The following is a 21,537-nucleotide window of genomic DNA, read 5'->3' as shown; positions in this document are numbered from 1 at the left end:
GAAAAAATGACTTTCGAAGGAAAATTAACTCCTATATATAAATATTATGTATGATTTTTAATAATTACTTGCACTTTTTGAAAATAAAGCTTTTTCTACGATAAGGTGTTTACCCCCTAAATGTACAAGTCATCCGGTAGAAAAACCGGAAGTATCGTGTACTAAGCATATGTATATGTTTAAAAAGTTAATTGTGTTAACGTAGAACATCTTGCCTATGTATATGTTTAGGTTTTGAATACTTTAGGGGAAAAGCATAGCCATTATTCAGTCATCTTTAACTAACACCCCTAATCTCAGGGTCCATTTTGTTAGTGGGGGTAGGGTTTCAATCAGTCAAAAATCACTTTCATTCAATATTGTCTGCCATTTCAAATACATACACGTAATTGCACAATTTCTTGAATTTTAAGATGCTTTAACTGACTATACCAAGAAAACCTGCACTTTTTGTAGAATTAGTTTTTTGTCCATGATTTATGTTTAAAAATGTCAATTCTTACGACAAAAAATGCTAACAGTTGCCTCACCAGACGACACGTACCTACGACGTGAATCGTGTCTGCCAATTAAAATGCATATATTTTGAAATAAGGGGAATCATAACATATTTCACTGTGAAGTGTCTCACTCTAATATCTTCTGGGTTCATGGTGTATTTGGTTAAGTGAATTGCAGATAAGGCTTTTTGAAAATGACAGCTATACATATATTTTATTAAAACTGAAACTGGTGGAGTGAAAAACAGACCTGTTTTGAAGAAGTCGTACTAAAATCATTTATGGCCTTGAACTTCACAGTTTGCGTGTTATCTTTTAAAGAAAACCCGTTTTCATCACTAACAATGACCTAATTTACACATACATATCGGTCGGTCATAGTCGCGTTTTTTTTAGAGAGGTAGTGTACAAAATGTCGTTTTGTACGTTTAAATTACATGTCCATTATTTTAGTCATATATCAATCAATAAGTAAATGCGCATACTTTTATTAAACGTTACTTTCACTTTAAGATCGCTTCTAACATTTAGTATAATTTCTGACAAATGCACGCTATGTAATAAATTGATAATATTATGGACGCCATGTGGTAAAACCGGAAGTTGAATTATTTTGCGATAGCAAAATCCTTTTACAATGATCACTTTCCTTTTATATTGAGCTGATCTTTAACGTTATGGGTAAAAATCTAACAGATTGAACCAAATTATCCTTTTTCAAGCCTGTGTATGTGTAAACTCTTTTTTGCTTCGACCCGGTTCGGTTTTCGGAGTTGATTCAGAATCATCCATAATTTATCTTATATGACTGTTGTTTTCCTCAGTAAATTAACAATTGTTGATGTAAAATAATTCTAGCTGTGAGAATAAACAATTTTCAAGATGTTTTTGATTGCGGTTTCAACCAGGCGTTCAGTTAGCTATACATATCGATTGAGAAAATGGCATTTCCTGTTTTGTCGTCCGCATGTTATACAGATGTTGTTAAAAATAAAACTGTGTATACGAATTAGGCATTTTACTTGCTGCCTGATGGCAACAATCTTTAGCTTTCGTTTAAGGTATAATTTGCTTATATCCGTATGCAGTCAAGCGGTACATGACGTTTTTTTGTAACCTACCCCCTGCGTCATGGCTGCATTTTGCAGAATATGGGTCATGTTACAAAAACGCTTCTCATTCTTAGGTGGTTGGGTTTAGCCATTTGTCGTTTACCGAACTGTGGCTGCAAATAAAACGAACTTTCCAAAAAACATAATATCTAATGTGACCACCAAAAGTAACCCTCCCACTATAGCCAGCCAGGTGACTAACAGACACACAGACAGAAACACATACACCACGACCCTCGTCTCGATTCCCCCTCTATGTTAAAACATTTAGTTAAAACTTGACTAAATGTAACAAGTCGCGTAAGGCGAAAATACAATATTTAGTCAAGTAGCTGTCGAACTCACAGAATGAAACGCAATGCCATTTTACTCGTAGCATCGTCAGGCCACCGCTCATGGCAAAGGCAGTGAAATTGACAAGAAGAGCGGGGTAGTAGTTGCGCTAAGAAGGATAGCACGCTTTTCTGTACCTCTCTTTGTTTTAACTTTCTGAGCGTGTTTTTAATCCAAACATATCATATCTATATGTTTTTGGAATCAGGAACCGACAAGGAATAAGATGAAAGTGTTTTTAAATTGATTTGGACAATTTAATTTTGATAATAATTTTTATATATTTAATTTTCAGAGCTTGTTTTTAATCCGAATATAACATATTTATATGTTTTTGGAATCAGCAAATGATGGAGAATAAGATCAACGTAAATTTGGATCGTTTTATAAATTTTTATTTTTTTTTACAATTTTCAGATTTTTAATGACCAAAGTCATTAATTAATTTTTAAGCCACCAAGCTGAAATGCAATACCGAACCCCGGGCTTCGTCGAAGATTACTTGACCAAAATTTCAACCAATTTGGTTGAAAAATGAGGGCGTGACAGTGCCGCCTCAACTTTCACGAAAAGCCGGATATGACGTCATCAAAGACATTTATCAAAAAAATGAAAAAAACGTTCGGGGATATCATACCCAGGAACTCTCATGTCAAATTTCATAAAGATCGGTCCAGTAGTTTAGTCTGAATCGCTCTACACACACACACACACAGACAGACAGACAGACAGACACACGCACATACACCACGACCCTCGTTTCGATTCCCCCTCGATGTTAAAATATTTAGTCAAAACTTGACTAAATATAACAAGTCGCGTAAGGCGAAAATACAATATTTAGTCAAGTAGCTGTCGAACTCACAGAATGAAACGCAATGCCATTTTACTCGTAGCATCGTCAGGCCACCGCTCATGGCAAAGGCAGTGAAATTGACAAGAAGAGCGGGGTAGTAGTTGCGCTAAGAAGGATAGCACGCTTTTCTGTACCTCTCTTTGTTTTAACTTTCTGAGCGTGGTTTTAATCCAAACATATCATATCTATATGTTTTTGGAATCAGGAACCGACAAGGAATAAGATGAAAGTGTTTTTAAATTGATTTGGACAATTTAATTTTGATAATAATTTTTATATATTTAATTTTCAGAGCTTGTTTTTAATCCGAATATAACATATTTATATGTTTTTGGAATCAGCAAATGATGGAGAATAAGATAAACGTAAATTCGGATCGTTTTATAAAATTTTTTTTTTTTTTTACAATTTTCAGATTTTTAATGACCAAAGTTATTAATTAATTTTTAAGCCACCAAGCTGAAATGCAATACCGAACCCCGGGCTTCGTCGAAGATTACTTGACCAAAATTTCAACCAATTTGGTTGAAAAATGAGGGCGTGACAGTGCCGCCTCAACTTTCACGAAAAGCCGGATATGACGTCATCAAAGACATTTATCAAAAAAATGAAAAAAACGTTCGGGGATTTCATACCCAGGAACTCTCATGTCAAATTTCATAAAGATCGGTCCAGTAGTTTAGTCTGAATCGCTCTACACACACACACACACAGACACACACACACACAGACACACACACACACATACACCACGACCCTCGTCTCGATTCCCCCTCTATGTTAAAATATTTAGTCAAAACTTGACTAAATGTAAAAACGAGGGATTGCAACATCCCAGAAGTCCCTTGTCTACTCTCTGGGTCAAAAAGAAGAACATACAAGTCGCGTAAGGCGAAAATAAAACATTTAGTCAAGCTGTCGAACTCACAGAATGAAACTGAACGTAGTCCGCCGCTAGTGCAAAAGGCAGTGAAAGTGACGAGCCTGTTTGGCGCGGTAGCGATTGCGCTGTGCTTCATAGCACGCTTTACTGTACCTCTCTTCGTTTTAACTTTCTGAGCGTGTTTTTAATCCAAACATATCATATCTATATGTTTTTGGAATCAGAAACCGACAAGGAATAAGATGAAATAGTTTTTAAAACGATTTGGGAAATTTAATTTTGATCATAATTTTTATATTTTTAATTTTCAGAGCTTGTTTTTAGGCAAATATAACATATGTATATGTTTTGGAAATCATAAAATGACGAAGAATAAGATAAAATTGTTTTTGGATCGTTTAATAAAAAAAATGATTTTAATTACAAGTTTCCGATTTTTAATGACCAAACTCACTCATTAGTTTTTAAGCCACCAAGCTGAAATGCAATACCAAACCCCGGGCTTCGTCGAAGATTGCTTTGCCAAAATTTCAATTTGATTGAAAAATGAGGGTGTGACAGTGCCGCCTCAACTTTTACAAAAAGCCGGATATGACGTTATCAAAAGTATTTATCGAAAAAAAGAAAATAAATTCCGGGGACATCATACCCAGGAACTCTCATGTCAAATTTCATAAAGATCGGCCCAGTAGTTTAGTCTGAATCGCTCTACACACACACAGACAGACACACACACACACACACACACACACGCGCACAGACACACATACACCATACCCTCGTTTCGATTCCCCCTCGATGTTAAAATATTTAGTCAAAACTTGACTAAATATAAAAAAAGAACAGTACAGAACCGGCGACGTTAAGTGCTTGCAGGCTTCTCTCTCCTGACTTTGTCGCTGTCGCAAACAAGCTTTCCTGCTGTCTGGAACTTCCGGAACGAAAGTGACAGGGAGAGGAAACTCTTCAAGCCCTGGCTTTTAATGATGGCACCCTCTTGGAATTGCCTTTAGCAGTAGTAGGGGTGAACACTCCGAAAATGTTTACTAGGTAAAACAAAAACAGAACTAAGACAAGGGGAGAAAGGTAAAGGACTTCAAAGGAAAAAGAAAAGAAAATACGACCATGATGTTGTAGAGCGAAGACGGGGAGCGGGGAGTGGCAGAAAAGACAAAGAGAGAGAGAGAGAGAGAGAGAGAGAGAGAGAGAGAGAGAGAGAGAGAGAGAGAGAGAGAGAGAGAGAGAGAGAGAGAGAGAGAGAGAGAGAGAGAGAGAGACAGAGAGACAGAGACAGAGACAGAGAGACACAGAAACACAGAAAGAGACAGATAGAGAGATAGAAAGAGACAGAAAGTGAGAGAGAGAGAGAGAGAGAGAGAGAGAGAGAGAGAGAGAGAGAGACAGAGACAGAGAGAGACAGAGACAAACAGACAGACAGACAGACAGACAGAAAGGAAAAGAGACAGAAAGAGAAAGAGAGAGAGAGAAAGAGAGAGTAACTCAAACATGAAGAAACGTTGAAAAAAAACCAGGTAGGAAATAAACAAAATAAGAATAAGATTAAACAAAATCGGGGAAATAACAACAAAAATATTAGACGACGCAAGAAAAAATAAGTCGAGGGAAGGGTACGAAGATGTGGGAGGGATTGACAAAGAGGAGAGAGAGAGAGAGAGAGAGAGAGAGAGAGAGAGAGAGAGAGAGAGAGAGAGAGAGAGAGAGAGAGAGAGAGAAAGAGAGAGAGACAGACAGACAGACAGACAGACAGACAGACAGACAGACAGACAGACAGACAGACAAGACAAACGCTGAGAACAATAGATGATGTTATTGAACATTTTAGTTTACAAGAAAAACCTGGTTTTGTACTTGCATTGGATTTAAAAAAAAAAAGCATTTGACAGCATATCGAACGAGTTTATATATATATATATATATACGACTAGTGTCTGTCTGTCTGTCTGTCTGTCTGTCTGTCTGTTCGCGATGCACGGCCAAAGTTCTCGGTGGATCTTTTTCAAATTTGGACACCGTATTCAGCTACACCCCGGACACAACCTCATCGATGAGATATTTCAACACGTGCTCTCAGCGCGCAGCGCTGTGCGCGCTGAACCGATTTTTTTTGTTTTTACATTTAGTCAAGTTTTGACTAAATGTTTTAACATAGAGGGGGGAATCGAGACGAGGGTCGTGGTGTATGTGTGTGTGTGTGTGTGTGTGTGTGTGTGTGTGTGTGTGTGTGTGTGTGTGTGTGTGTGTGTGTGTCTGTGTGGGTGTGTGTAGAGCGATTCAGACCAAACTACTGGACCGATCTTTATGAAATTTGACATGAGAGTTCCTAGGAATGATATCCCCGGACGTTTGTTTCTTTTTTTCGATAAATGTCTTTGATGACGTCATGTCCGGCTTTTTGTAAAAGTTGAGGTGGCACTGTCACACCCTCATTTTTCAATCAAATTGATTGAAATTTTGGCAAAGCAATCTTCGACAAAGGCCGGGGTTTGGTATTGCATTTCAGCTTGGTGGCTTAAAAACTAATGAGTGAGTTTGGTCATTAAAAATCGGAAACTTGTAATTAAAATTATTTTTTTTGTAAACGATCCAAAAACAATTTCATCTTATTCTTCGTCATTTTCTGATTCCAAAAACATATAAATATGTTATATTTGGATTAAAAACAAGCTCTGAAAATTAAAAATATAAAAATTATGATCAAAATTAAATTTCCAAAATCGATTTAAAATCAATTCCATCTTATTCCTTGTCGGTTCCTGATTCCAAAAACATATAGATATGATCTGTTTGGATTAAAAACACGCTCAGAAAGTTAAAACGAAGAGAGGTACAGAAAAGCGTGCTATGCAGCACAGCGAAACCACTACAGCGCTGAACAGGCTCGTCAGTTTCACTCCGTTTTGCACAAGCGGCAGACTACGGTCATTGTGAAAAAATGCAGTGCGTTCAGTTTCATTCTGTGAGTTCGACTGAGCTTGACTAAATGTTGTATTTTCGCCTTACGCGACTTGTTTATTTTTGTTGTCGGGATCCACTACCAGTAACTCTTCCTTATCTTCTCCAGTGTTTTCAGCCGCGATTATCTCCCTTCCTCCGTGTGGCGTCAATCCATATTCCCGTTACTACGTTACTATTTTTAGAAGGTCACTGCACGTTACTATTTTTAGAAGGTCTCCAGTGTTTTGCGCGTTTATCTCCTTTCCTTCGTGCGCCGGCGTACACCCGGCTTTGCCGGGTCCCAGGCGCAGCCTGGTATTCGGCTCTACTTCTTCCCGGCGAAGCCGGTACCCGGCGAAGCGGGTAATCATCTAGTATGTTATATGCCTGTATACGAGATACGGGTTTGGAACAGATTTGTTGCGTTGGGTAGAAGTAGTGTTCAGTAGCACAAGAAGCTGCATTGGATACAACGGTTGGCTCTCAAATGATTTTGAAGTCAGCTGTGGGGTGCGACAAGGTTGTCCTTTCTCACCACGTGCACTAGCTTTTGTTATTGGAATTGAGTTGCTTGCAACCCGATTTCGAAAAGGTTCTAAAGTAAAAGGTTTGGACATTGAAACTGACGATTCAGAAGAATTGCATATGTTTAACAAGATTTTGAAGGCAATTTTGTATGCCGATGATGTGACCATGTTTTTGCGTGATAAAGATGACATTAAAGGACCAGACCATGCTGTTTTAGCGTCAAAAAAGCTTCGAATCGTGTTCCTGCGCGACCGAACACTTCCCGATGTTTGCAGTTAGTTAGAAAACCGCTTTCTTACCGTCTTCAACAATGTTTGGTTTACTTCGGAATCGTAATCCGACGAATTTTGTGACCGAAGCGACGGATTTCTTTTTCAAAACGACCCGCCATTGTGTCTCGTTATCTTCGCGAGACTGGCTTATGAATAAATTATCCGTGACGTCATACAGTGTCAGGATGGTAGTTGCTGCACCAACATGGCAACAAGCGTAACTGCAGACGAAATTGAACCGTACATGTTCGAACTACCAGTTTCTCTCCTCGAATCAAGCACGGAATATGAGGAGGCCACTTCCAGCAGTAGTGAAAACAGTGACGATGAAAATTGCGACTCTGTTTTTGTCTCAGCGATCAAAGGTAAACACGCCCGCTCTCTGTGCTGAACTTATCGTCTGCTTTCGAGTCTGTGCTATTTTTTCACTCTCGTCTTTTTGCTCATGATTGTTTGTGGACTGAAATGTCAACGCACTCGCGAATAAGTGGGATATTGTGTAAGTGTTCCTGCATTGCATTCACGAGTAAAAGAACAACAGCTCATCGCAGTTTTAACTGTTCTTGATTTCAGAGACTTGTGTCAGAGTGGCCACTGTACGGGTTGTATTGTGTGGGAGGGGCAGAAGAGGAGAGAGAGGAAGCTACCCTGAGGTACATTGTAGAATGAAAACTTGCAGCGGAGCAAGAATGCATCACCAGCCACGAAGGTGTACATACAACTTTTTTGAGGTGCCTATATTTGTTTGATTTTTAAATGTATGTATTTGTTGTTGTTTTTAAAGGCTACCAAGAAAATTTAAACTGAACAACTGTTGTAATTTAAATGTGTAACACTCAGTTACATATAGTTTCACACACACAATAATTAACTCGCTTGCATGCCCACAGAAGAAGTTTGCTCTTCACATTGTTCTGTTGTTGTTGTTTTTATAATGTAATCATTGTAACATCAACACTCAGTAATAATCAATTATTACAACACAATCACGTTTTCATCAGAACTCACTCACATACTACATATATTAAACCCTGGTTTATGGACACTTGCATTTGTACTTTGCATGGGAAAGCAGCCTGAATTTCAGGTGAACTTTAATAAAAGAAGATATATATGTATGTTGCTCTAGATGCATGTTTTAATAAATAATAATGACATTCAGGAAAGTAAAAGGACTGTTGAATGTTGCTGTTGTAAAATGTCTGATGATTAGGGTTCTGTTGCACATTTAGTGAATTGACTGTACCAATTGCTGTTATTATTTACACCCAATCAGTGTATCCACATGATATTATGTAGCTTAAATTAAAGAAAATGTTTTGATGTGTTCAGGACATACAGACAAGTTGCATACTGACTTGCCGAAAGAACAGGAAAGTTCTTCCTGCCTGTCTGGTCGCTGCCATCAGAGACCCTTTCTGTCACAGAGCTACACAGGCTTCACATATGTAAGATAAATAAAAGGTACATTACAACTTTCAACTGCGGGGGGTGTGTGTGTGTGTGTGTGTGTGGGGGGGTGCATAACCATTGCATACTTAAGGTCGGCTAAAACTGAAAACAGAAATGTGGAGCTTGCGTAACAATTCTTGCTTTGTCAGATTTGGAGATAGGCAGCCTCAGTCTATCTAGTTGGTCGCCCAGTTGGGGCGTCCTGCTTGGTGACAACTTGAGCTTTGTCAACTGGTCTAGCTGTAGCAGTCAAAGTCTGGGCACTGTTGCATTGTAGTCTCGCTGTGTATGCAGAGCTTTGTTGTAGCTGCCATAGGCCAGTGTTGCCATAGGCCATTGTTAGGATCACCACCCCCTCAAACAGCTCGTTCAGTTAACCTGATGAAAAAGTAAGGTGTGAGGGTAGAATGGCAAAACTTAAGCTTGAAGTTTAATACAAGAGAAGGAGAAAATAAGTCGCGTAAGGCGAAAATACAACATTTAGTCAAGCTGTCGAACTCACAGAATGAAACTGAACGCAATGCATTTTTTCAGCAAGACCGTATACTCGTAGCATCGTCAGTCCACCACTCGTGGCAAAGGCAGTGAAATTGACAAGAAGAGCGGGGTAGTAGTTGCGCTGAGAAGGATAGCACGCTTTTCTGTACCTCTCTTCGTTTTAACTTTTTGAGCGTGTTTTTAATCCAAACATATCATATCTATATGTGTTTGGAATCAGGAACCGACAAGGAATAAGATGAAAGTGTTTTTAAATTGATTTGGAAAATTTAATTTTGATCATAATTTTTATATCTTTAATTTTCAGAGCTTGTTTTTAATCCAAATATAACATATTTATATGTTTTGGGAATCAGAAAATGATGAAGAATAAGATGAACGTAAATTTGGATCGTTTTATAGAAAACAAATTTTTTTTTACAATTGTCAGATTTTTAATGACAAAAGTCATTAATTAATTTTTAAGCCACCAAGCTGAAATGCAATACCGAAGTTTGGCCTTCGTCGAAGATTGCTTGGCCAAAATGTCAATCAATTTGATTGAAAAATGAGGGTGTGACAATGCCGCCTCAACTTTTACAAAAAGCCGGATATGACGTCATCACAGACATTCCTCGAAACAAAGAAAAATATGTCCGGGGATGTCATTCCCAGGAACTCTCATGTAAAATTTCATAAAGATCGGTCCAGTAGTTTAGTCTGAATCGCTCTACCCACACACACGCACAGACAGACAGACAGACAGACAGACACACACACGCATACACCACGACCCTCGTCTCAATTCCCCCTCTACGTTAAAACATTTAGTCAAAACTTGACTAAATGTAAAAATATACATGCTAATATCACCTGTAGACTTTCATACATGTCAAAGAAAAAATCTCGGTGAGGTCATCTTGAGTAGTGAATGTTAAAATTTCTTTGTTTACCTTTTATTATCCAGGCTCGTGGTTCATCAAACAAGTCACTGTGAAGGCATTTCAGGAAGCTGTCTCCATGCCCCTTGAGCTGACATGGTTGTTTTCCACTTAGCCTTCACCTTTTCCACTCGCCTGGACCCTCCGGTGTAGATTGGACACAGTATTCAAACTTCTTTCCAACGCCTGTTTTAGACAGAAAAAAAAGTTACCACAATCAGCAGAACTTTCACTGGAGAATGGGCATAATTCTTTCATATTTTCTTTCTCATAGCTTTTTGTTTTGTTTTTATAATCTCTTCATTACACTAAATAACATCCATCTTAAGACATGTTTTGAGCCTTAATTTAAGTTGACTAGTAATGATATTAATCATAATGTATTTATTTTTATAATGAACAAACAGGCAACACCTGTGAATTGTAGAGTTCTGTTTGTGATGGGGTCTGGCGGCTTTTGTCTCGCTGTATGTTCTGGCCTTCCTTTGAGAAGCCATAACAGTTATTATAGGGCTTAGAAATAAGCTCTAAAATTCTCAATCCCGTTTGAGTGGACTTCGCCTTCAAAGGTGATTGTGGTGTTTAGGCACTCGGTTACATTTGGCGTCGTCGACAGTGATGGGACTCGACATAAAATGTTCAGGCCACTGAATCATTTTCGTGCTCTTCCCATTCCACCAACCTGGGAGGGACCTAAGCTTGGCGGGTGCATGGTTCGGAACTTTGGGGACAAAGTTCATTCAAAGGGGGTCGAGTGTGACAGGGAGACTACCGTCGCCCTTCACAGCAGACTCTGCAGAGTTGTTCGCCTTAGAAGTTGTGAGCTATTTATAGCTAGCTCGCCAGGCAACACCTGTGGATTGTAGAGTTCTGTTTGTGATGGGGTCTGGCGGCTTTTGTCTCTCTGTATGTTCTTGCCTTCCTTTGTGTGGGCACAAACTGGTGGATGAAAATGTTCAACACGTGCTCTAAGACGGCGAACCGCCACGCTGTCTGTCTCTGTCTCGCGATTCACCCGGCGAAGCCGGGTATTCCTCTAGTATATACAGACACAGACACAGACGCGCGCACACACACGCGCGCACACACACACACACACACACACACACACACACACATACACACACACACACACACACACACACACACGCGCACACACACACACACACACACACACACACACACACACACACACAAACGCAAAGAAAACAACTATGAACATTCTTTCAAATTGATTTTTATCGCTCAGTTTGATACATATACAAATACAGTCTCAATAAATGTCCGCGTGATCAAGTTTTTGGGCAGTTAATTTGACAGAGAACAGTCAGTGCTAAAAGAGACATTCAAACATGTGTGGAACTGCCCGGTGAAGAATTGGCTATATAACTAGTTAATAGCTTAATATTACTAAGCATACACTGTAATAAACTCGAATTTAGCTATGCAATAGACATAGATGAGACGGCCATAATATTATGTTAGTTGCAATGAACGATTCGTACATACAGGCTTCTTCTCGTTGGTATGTACAAAGTCCTACTTGGCTGAGACAAGGTAACGTGTAATAGAAGCCGCAGCTACCGAACCACGCATACTTTACTAGGTACACGTTCTGTCGTCTGTTGCACCACACTTTGAAGTAATCCCACACTTTGAAGTAAATTACTTCAAAGTGTGGGGATGTGCCCCACACTTTGAAGTAAACCCATTTTTTACTTCAAAGTGTGGGGGGATCTTCCCACACTTTGAAGTAAACTCAGTTTTTACTTCAAATTGTGGGGGGATCTTCCCACACTTTGAAGTAACTTACTTCAAAGCGTGGGACTTTTGCATCGCCTGTTTGAGCCTGATGATTTTGTCAAAAAAAATGGCAAAGTCTTTTGGATGAGTGAACAGAAAAAGTGAGCGAGCCAAGAAACATAATGATGTTTGTTATCAGGCTTTAAGCAATGTCCCATTGTTGAGTGTGACGAAAACTCGTGGTGACGATTTTAAAACATGTTGGGTCACGCATGGTCCAATCTTACATGGTCCAATCTTACATGGTCCAACCTTACATGGTCCGACCTTACATGGTCCAATCTTACATGGTCCAATCTTACATGGTCCAATCTTACATGGTCCAATCTTACATGGTCCAACCTTGCATGGTCCAAACTTACATGGTCCAATCTTACATGGTCCAATCTTGCATGGTCCAACCTTGCATGGTCCAACCTTACATGGTCCAATCTTACATGGTCCAATATAACATGGTCCAACCTTACATGGTCCAACCTTACATGGTCCAACCTTACATGGTTCAATATTACATGGTCCAACCTTACATGGTCCAACATTTCATGGTCCAATATTACATGGTCCAACCTTACATGGTCCAATCTTACATGGTCCAATCTTACATGGTCCAATCTTACATGGTCCAACCTTACATGGTCCAATCTTACATGGTCCAACCTTACATGGTCCAATCTTACATGGTCCAATATTACATGGTCCAACCTTACATGGTCCAACCTTACATGATCCAAACCGCAACACGGTGGCCTAGTGGTAAGGCGTCCGCCCAGTGAGCGGGAGGTCGTGGGTTCGAACCCCGGCCGGGTCATACCTAAGACTTTTAAATTGGCAATCTAGTGGCTGCTCCGCCTGGCGTCTGGCATTATGGGGTTAGTGCTAGGACTGGTTGGTCCGGTGTCAGAATAATGTGACTGGGTGAGACATGAAGCCTGTGCTGCGACTTCTGTCTTGTGTGTGGCGCACGTTATATGTCAAAGCAGCATGCACATCCCTGATATGGCCCTTCGTGGTCGGCTGGGCGTTAAGCAAACAAACAAACAAACAAACATGGTCCAATCTTACATGGTCCAATCTTACATGGTCCAACCTTACATGGTCCAATCTTACATGGTCCATATATATATTATTGGACCATGTAAGATTGGACCATGTAAGATTGGACCATGTAAGATTGGATCATGTAAGGTTGGACCATGTAAGGTTGGACCATGTAAGGTTGGACCATGTAATATTGGACCATGTGTGACCCAACATGTTTTAAAATCGTCACCACGAGTTTTCGTCACATTCAACAATGGGACATTGCTTAAAGGCATATGTACGCGCTCCCGTGTTTACAAAGTGTAGTTTGCCCATAATCGATGTCAAACGCACCATAAGACCATGTAATGACGATATGTCGCCATGCGCGGACCATATACATGCATTACAGCTTGTTTTAGAGTCTCAAAAACTTTGGATGTAAACAAAGACGCGGAGTTATTTCCCTTGCGTCAACGCTACCTCTGTTGGCAAATCTATAAATAGGACGATCCAGATCAAAATGAAAATTAACATATCTCAACATTGAAGGGGTCCTAGACCACAATATTTTGCAGGGAACTTAATTTAGCATGTCTCCAGCTGTTGGTAAAGCAATTAGCGTGTATAGTCATCGAGTACATATGGCTTTAAAGCCTGATAACAAACATCACTATGTTTCTTGGCTCGCTCACTTTTTCTGTTCACTCATCCAAAAGACTTTGCCATTTTTTTTGACAAAATCATCAGGCTCAAACAGGCGATGCAAAAGTCCCACGCTTTGAAGTAAGTTACTTCAAAGTGTGGGAAGATCCCCCCACAATTTGAAGTAAAAACTGAGTTTACTTCAAAGTGTGGGAAGATCCCCCCACACTTTGAAGTAAAAAATGGGTTTACTTCAAAGTGTGGGGCACATCCCCACACTTTGAAGTAATTTACTTCAAAGTGTGGGATTACTTCAAAGTGTGGTGCAACAGTCGTCTTCGATTTTTTGAATCAACGAAAACCTTGCAAAGGTCACAGAATGTGGCTTAGGAAAGGTGACAGGCAGTTCGGGGTAGGGCTAATGTGGTACAGAATATCCAGCAGGGGAAGTTAAGCACATGCTTAGCTTCTTACCCTTCTCGGCGTTGTTACTATTTCTATCATCGTGAGCGTGGATTTCAGTGGTCAGCACTGTTTTAGATGTCAACACTTTGAACCTGTGTTCCAGGTGTGTACTGTGTATGCCTTATGTATTGCCTTATTTTGTTGTGTTCTGTTTTGCTTTTGGTTTTATATTTTACTACATTGGTCCTGCAGAAACCGTAGACAGTTGCGTTGTCTATATCATGGTGAGCAAGCATCTCTTTTGTTGTTAACATTGTGTGTGTCACCAGCAGACCTTTAGTGTGTGGATGTCGATAGTAGGTTGAATAGCGGAGTACATAGAAACAGAAAGTGTTTTAATTTGTTTGAGAGAGGAGGACGGAAGGCGAAGAACAGGGTGAACCACATTTTGCGGGATTGCCGTGAACAGAAATACCACGGAAAAATACTTATCATAGCTTTAGAGTGCGCCTGAAAAATATTATTTGTACAAACATGTTGATAAACATGCATCCTTTTAAAACACGGGAATGCTCTTAAACCTTTACGATCTCAAGAAATGCAGAAATCCTAAGCAGTAGAAAGAACATGCAAGTCAAACATTGATTTGTCGACTGTAATAATGATACATCCTTCAACAAGTTTTAACAATTAAGCATTATAATTTATTGACAATGCGACAGAGTTGGTAGACATAATGTGGGTGCCTGAACAGTTAGACAATTCATGTACATAATGTGCTCAAGGATTTGCGATTCGCAACGAAACAATACTTAAAGATACTTAAATAAAATCCTCGATTATTCAACAATCCGAATAAATGCTGACCTGGTGATTCAAAGTCAGACATAAGCTATGATGCCGGCATATGATAAGGTGATGTACTATAATAATACACACATTATGTACAAAGACGGTTATCTAAACATTATTGCAAACACACATTGACAAAGTTATTCTTCACACCAAAACAGGAACAATTAACATACAACGGAGGCAACTTATGGACATTAACTGTGTTAAACTAAGAAAGAAAATAATGCTCATCATTTGCGAAAAGAAAAAAAATATTAGTGCATCATTGCTTGCGTGCTTGTTTCATCATGTGTTTGCTTGTTGTTGTTGTTGTTGTTGTTGTTGTTGTTGTTGTTGTTGTTGTTGTTGTCGTTATTATTGTCTTGTGGGTGCGTGTTAGTGTGTGTGTTTGTTGTTGTTCTTATAAACTTGGGTCAGCAATATGGTCGTCTTGTGTGCGCAAAAATAAAGAAATAAAACAACATAATGCCGGGAGTGTCAGGGACATACACATAGTATATAACAATTGCTTAATCTGCTAATGAATCTTCACAATGAGAATTGACAGAATGTACGTTAAAACCGTTAATAATGTACACACACTCACATAGATACAGTATTTAGAACAGACCCGTTTTCCCCCTTGCGCTCGTGACCTAATTAAATAATATAGGTCACGCAAGAATCATAATCGAAGATTTGTAAAAACACAGAAAACGCAGTTCTAAACTACAGCAGCTGAAGACACCGATGCTTCAAAGATTTAGGAAATCAGCATGCGTTTAAGGGTTACAACAACACAATAAAAACATACACTAAGCATCAACAACAGTCTGGCCGCTTCCAGAGCAGAGTGAGACTTCTTTGCTGAATTTATTTTCGCAGATTAACATAGACGTCAGTTACGAAATACATTTAGGAAAACAATTCCCACTTTGCACAGATAAGCTGCCAGGCTGTTGAATTTTGGCACGAGTCCAAGTGGAAGGATGGTACGTAAACGCCCATGTAATATTGTTTACAGATCTGTGGTGATGGACCCAATCTTTTACACGGGAAGGACTTTGCATTTACCTTGCAATCCGAACTAAATTACAGTCGCATCCTGATCGAGCTTCAAGTCAACTGAAACGGGTTGCATCGTTTAACAACATTTTCCTGTTAAAGCTTCTCAGTAAAGGATTTTGTTTACTTCGGAGGAGTATAGTTAGAACTGGATTTCAAAGGTTGTGTTTGTTTGTTTTGTCTGTTTGGTTATAAATACTTACAAAGCTGCGTTGGCCTCAGTAATCAGTGGATCCAACAAAATATGAAAATAAATAGCTGGCAAAAATTGACATAAATAAATAACTAGTCTATAAAATACAAATGAAAGTGAATTTTAAAATTCGTGTTAATGTGCGAAAAACGACCAGCTGAGAATTTCACCAACACGTGGCTGGATCTTGAGTGATATATGTACTTTAGGCCAAACAAAAATATATGTTGGTTTAGGGTAACCCGACCGACCTTAATTTTTTCCCGCCGACCCTAAAACTTGTTTTCATTTCTCAACAAAAATCAACAACAAAACAACAACCTCTGACACATTTTGCAAACCATACCAAGACTAAGAATACAAAATAAAAAATAAAAAACCGACCTACTGACCCTATTTTTTTGGTCATGTTACCCTAAACCAACATATATTTTTGTTTGGCCTTAGACCCATATTCAGACATACGAAGAACTTTCTTTCCTTATTTGGTGTTTAACGTCGTTTTCAACCACGAAGGTTATATCGCGACGGGGAAAGGGGGGAGATGGGATAGAGCCACTTGTCAATTGTTTCTTGTTCACAAAAGCACTAATAAAAAAATTGCTCCAGGGGCTTGCAACGTAGTACAATATATTAACCTTACTGGGAGAATGCAAGTTTCCAGTACAAAGGACTTAACATTTCTTACATACTGCTTGACTAAAATCTTTACAAAAATTGACTAGATTCTATACAAGAAACACTTAACAAGGGTAAAAGGAGAATCAGAATCCGTTAGTCGCCTCTTACGACATGCTGGGGAGCATCGGGTAAATTCTTCCCCCTAACCCGCGGGGGGAACATACGAACAAGCGATGCACATGATTCAACCAGAGTATACGTTCTAGTATTGCATACTACAAGGCAGGAAATAAAAATGCAGAAACGTTCTGACAACTACGAGTGTTGGCATATTAACAGTGATATACGGGAGTATATATTATACAACATCAAGTTATGACAACATTTGCAGCAGTTATGGTAACATGCAAACTATGCCAACATTGCTGTGCCGCCTTAAAATGAGAGATAATATATCGTATATTCAAGAATAAACAGCTAGTACATGAAAGCATATATTAAAGGCTGCCATATTCGTAGCGTTCATTAATTAATTCATATTGTTTACATGTGCCAATAATGTTATAAAACTGTACCTAAGGGGATATAATAACGATTGGATGTAGCTTTCGAACACAAAAAAACATTATTTCAGTATTGCAAAGTGGTGTTTATAGCGTCGAATGTAAACAGAACAGTCTCAAAGTGAAAGTGGATGTTTTCCGGAAATTGCACAGGCGGAAATATACGATCTCTCACAGCACATATTCGCAAGAATAAGGCCACAGGCTTCAGCTGACAAGCTACAAGTACATCTAATTTTCTAATAGGCCTATGTACTCACGTGTCCAGCAAAACTTTGGCGAGTTCAGTATCCCCTTTGTACTTGGTTCTCAATTTGAAGCGATGGGCCTCTGACGAAAACACTCTTTCTTTCAGCGCGACCCAGCGCTGGTGATGAAGCAAGGAGTCCACTTTCTCTTCTCAGCAGATTTAGTGGCCAGCTTCAGACAGGTTTACTTCTATCTTTTTTGCCATTGTACGCAACCGCGCTTTGACTGTCTCCGACGCCATCTTTGGTTTACGAAACGTCACGACGTGACGTCAACGGTCTAAAAATAACCCAAGTCCTGGAGAACTGTTGCTAAACAATCCAATAAAGAATTAATTATGTCTCGTAATTGGTATGGACTTCAAACCTAAAACTTTGCAGGGAGCTTAATTTATACATCCCCGCAACGATGGGAAAAGCCCTGGAAGTAATTAAACTAATTAAACAGGACTATATGTCAGCCTTTAACAAAATGTAAGAACAAAAGCTATCTTTTTTGTCCTACCAATACATTACAAGACCGCTCACTAAAGCATTACATGCAGACTTCCCCGTCTACGATGATGTATACCTAAAACAGCGACACCAAAATACAAAGAGTAGATATAGTTCTCTCTGTTAACGATGACTCATATTGTGAGCGTGCCTATAGCAAATCCCTAAATGACGCACTCGAGATAACAAATAACCAGAGAGTTAGATGATAACCAGAGAGTTAGATGATAACCAGAGAGTTAGATGATAACCAGAGAGTTAGATGATAACCAGAGATTTAGATGATAACCAGAGAGTTAGATGAAGTTCTAGTGATCTAAATAATGCTGTAGGTTTTCATTTCCGAATTACAATATCCGGATCAAGTGAACTCTTCTCTACTTTTCTTGCTTAGTTTTTATGTTGTACAATTTGTGTTACTTTGTCCTTACACATATATTAGGAATCGGATCAACATTTATGTTGATAATTATGAATGTATCACGATTTATTTTTGGAAATAATGCAAATATGTTCTTTGTAAGAAAATTGATCTCGACATATTTTTGAATCAAACAGAAGCATTATTTGGTTTCTTTAGCCAAAATTCTAAACGCGATTTATCTGTAAAAATATTGTTTCTTAATTATAACAACAACAATAATCATTAGATGATTATAGTTAGGAAAACAATAAGATTTGGGTATACTATTGGAATTTGACTTAAATATTAAAAGTGATGAAATAATGTATTATTTTTCTCAGATTTATTAAAGCCTATAAATGATTTGAAGAAAGGAGAGTTTTAGTAATCAATGTAGAGTATACTGAGTTTCAAGTGCAAGGATTTTTCTGTTTAGCTTGTTTGAATTACTCGAAAGATTATATCTTCAATTCAAAAATATCCTGTTTTTATGATGTAAGTGTTATAATGCTACGATTTTTATTTTAAACATTGGCATTGTTATTCTATGAATATCAATTTCTTCAGATGTTCAATTAAATTAGTTTCAAGCTTTAACCTGTACATGGAAAGAGTTAGTCATAACACTCAGCGCAACATACAACTAATGTCAATAGACAGATTAGCATGTATTGCAGCTTGTTTAAAAAGCAGATGATAATAAATTTTAAAACAATAACTAGAAAATAACAGTCACTTCGATTAATAGTACAAAACACAATGTGGCAATATTCCGTCCATGTAAGATTAAAATAGTGTATCACAATATTCGTTCTTTCGAAACGAATGACAGCTTCCGATGTTGAACAGACGCGTGTATAGAGTATTTACAAGGGAATAGACCTAACTGACACCGTTTAGTTCTCTATACCAAGTTTCACGTATTTCCATTCTCAACACTCACTACACAACCAGGTTGTTATAAAACAAGTTGCATAACGCGATATCCAAACATTTAGTCAATCTGTTGGTCTAAAAGATTAAAACTGAATATAGTGGATCGTGTATCACTGATAATAGTAAGTCATTGGCTGGTGGAAGCCATTCGACCGAGACAACGCTAACTCAGAGGTCTTGCTAAAAACGGTTGCCACAGTTCCGTTTCAACTATTTTTGTAAAGTAGGATATGACGTCATCAAGCGTTTTTTTGTTAACAAAAGAATACCGACTGGTAGTATCATCTGGAGAAAAACAATGTACATGTAAAGTTGCATTACCATCAGTCAATTACTTTGTCTGTGAATCGCTCTCCACACATGTACACGCACGCACGCACGAACGCATTATACAATTCGGCTCCTCTCTCAATCCACAGTCCACCGCATTTCATTTAGTCAACTATTGACTAAATGTGTTAAAAACAAAACACAACAAATCTAGAGAAATATTCTATTCGAACGAAAACTATCACACACTCATTGAATCCGAATCCAGAACAGTGAGACTATGGAAGGCCTTTTGTCCTTTCACGACGATTACAGTACAAAACTAAATACTATTCAACGTAATGTGCATATTACATCTGAACAATACGTTGTAAATATCATAATACAATGCAATCAATTCTTCTCTCGTGCAAATGTGATGCCCCTTTGTGGTTGCATTTGATACACGTTAAGACATATGATAAGTATTTACCCCCGCTTGTGAACAGAGCTTCGAATCCCATAGTATTTGTGTGGGTACAGTTGTTGTTGGTTGCGTTATGTGTTTATCTTTTAATGCAGTTTCCGTTGATTTCGAAATTGCATTTTGGTTTTTACACCCGTCTTTTTTTCAGTTTTTTTTCATCGAGTCTGAATCAGTTCGCTAACTCAGTCTTGTAATGAAACAAGCTTGTGTTGACATTATAATAGGCGACTGCAGAACTCGTTGTCCGTGTAAATCCTAGTGCGTCGTGACTTTACATTCACCAAGTCACCATTATTTTGTGTGTTACAGTATGCTGAAGTAACTCCATGTGTAGGCGTGAATCTTATTTCTGGCAAGTTCAGATGACTTTGAAGTCGGTCAATATTTTAGACACAATCATATTGATTCCTGTCTTCTGCACACGAAGGTGGAATCCAGACAGAAGCGCGTACAAGAGTGGATAGTTACGTCATCAACACATCTTTCAAGAAATCGAAGTATGACTGAGTGAGAGATACATTTCGTCGACACGTCTTTCGTCGCACATTTTCACACAGCAGCAGAGACATTCTTTATTCGATCAGTTGTGAGAGTTAGTCAGACGATTAGTTCTTACAAGGTAGAGATAGAGTGAACTTAGGAAGTATGTATATGTACACGAACATATATACCATAATCTTAGCAGTATGCAAACGTTCGGATACAACAGAGCCCAGGCATGATGTACATTTACATGTACATCATAATCATGTATGTCCATGCACAGGTACATTATAATCCAGGCGGTATAATGTACATGGACAAATACACCAGAATTCAAATAACGTACCTACACAGATAAAGTAGTTTTTAAGCAGTTTGTGCCGCTGGTACACTAGCATTCGTATAGTTTGTAAATCTACAGGTGCACAGAATCGAGAGAGTATATAATTATGTACAAGCACATGTCCATCAGAATGCAGGCAGTATATACACGATACATGACACACGAAGACAGGACCGAGAAGAGACATAGAAACCGTTAACGTTAACGTTCACTTTCGCTTTCACGTTCACTTTCGCGCTCACGACAAGAGACACAGAAACTGTGAACGTTAACGTTCACTTTCGCTTTCACGTTCACTTTCACGTTCACGTTCACCATCACGTTCACGAGAAGAGACACAGAGACCGTTAACAGTTAACGTTCACTTTCGCGTTCACGTTCACGTTCACTTTCGCGTTCATGTTCGCGTTCACAGTTGACCACTACAAAGCGTTT

At 38.7% G+C, this 21,537-nt stretch overlaps 1 protein-coding gene and 1 long non-coding RNA gene across 2 annotated transcripts in view; both read right to left on the bottom strand.

The window, feature by feature from the left end:
• The window catches only part of LOC138959624 (uncharacterized), a 345,659-nt gene that overhangs the window by 142,232 nt on the left and 181,890 nt on the right, over nt 1–21,537 (bottom strand). The gene's annotated exons all lie outside the window — the stretch shown is intronic.
• The window catches only part of LOC138959619 (acetylcholine receptor subunit alpha-type acr-16-like), a 24,301-nt gene continuing 16,850 nt past the window's right edge, over nt 14,087–21,537 (bottom strand). The window contains exon 6 of the mRNA XM_070331180.1: nt 14,087–21,537. This exon is cut by the window's right edge and continues 520 nt beyond it. The gene's annotated coding sequence lies outside the window, so the exon portion shown is untranslated.

Source organism: Littorina saxatilis, linkage group LG2 (genome assembly GCF_037325665.1).
Source record: "Littorina saxatilis isolate snail1 linkage group LG2, US_GU_Lsax_2.0, whole genome shotgun sequence".
Classification (NCBI taxonomy): Eukaryota; Metazoa; Mollusca; class Gastropoda; order Littorinimorpha; family Littorinidae; genus Littorina; species Littorina saxatilis.
This window is presented reverse-complemented; position numbering and strand designations above follow the sequence as displayed.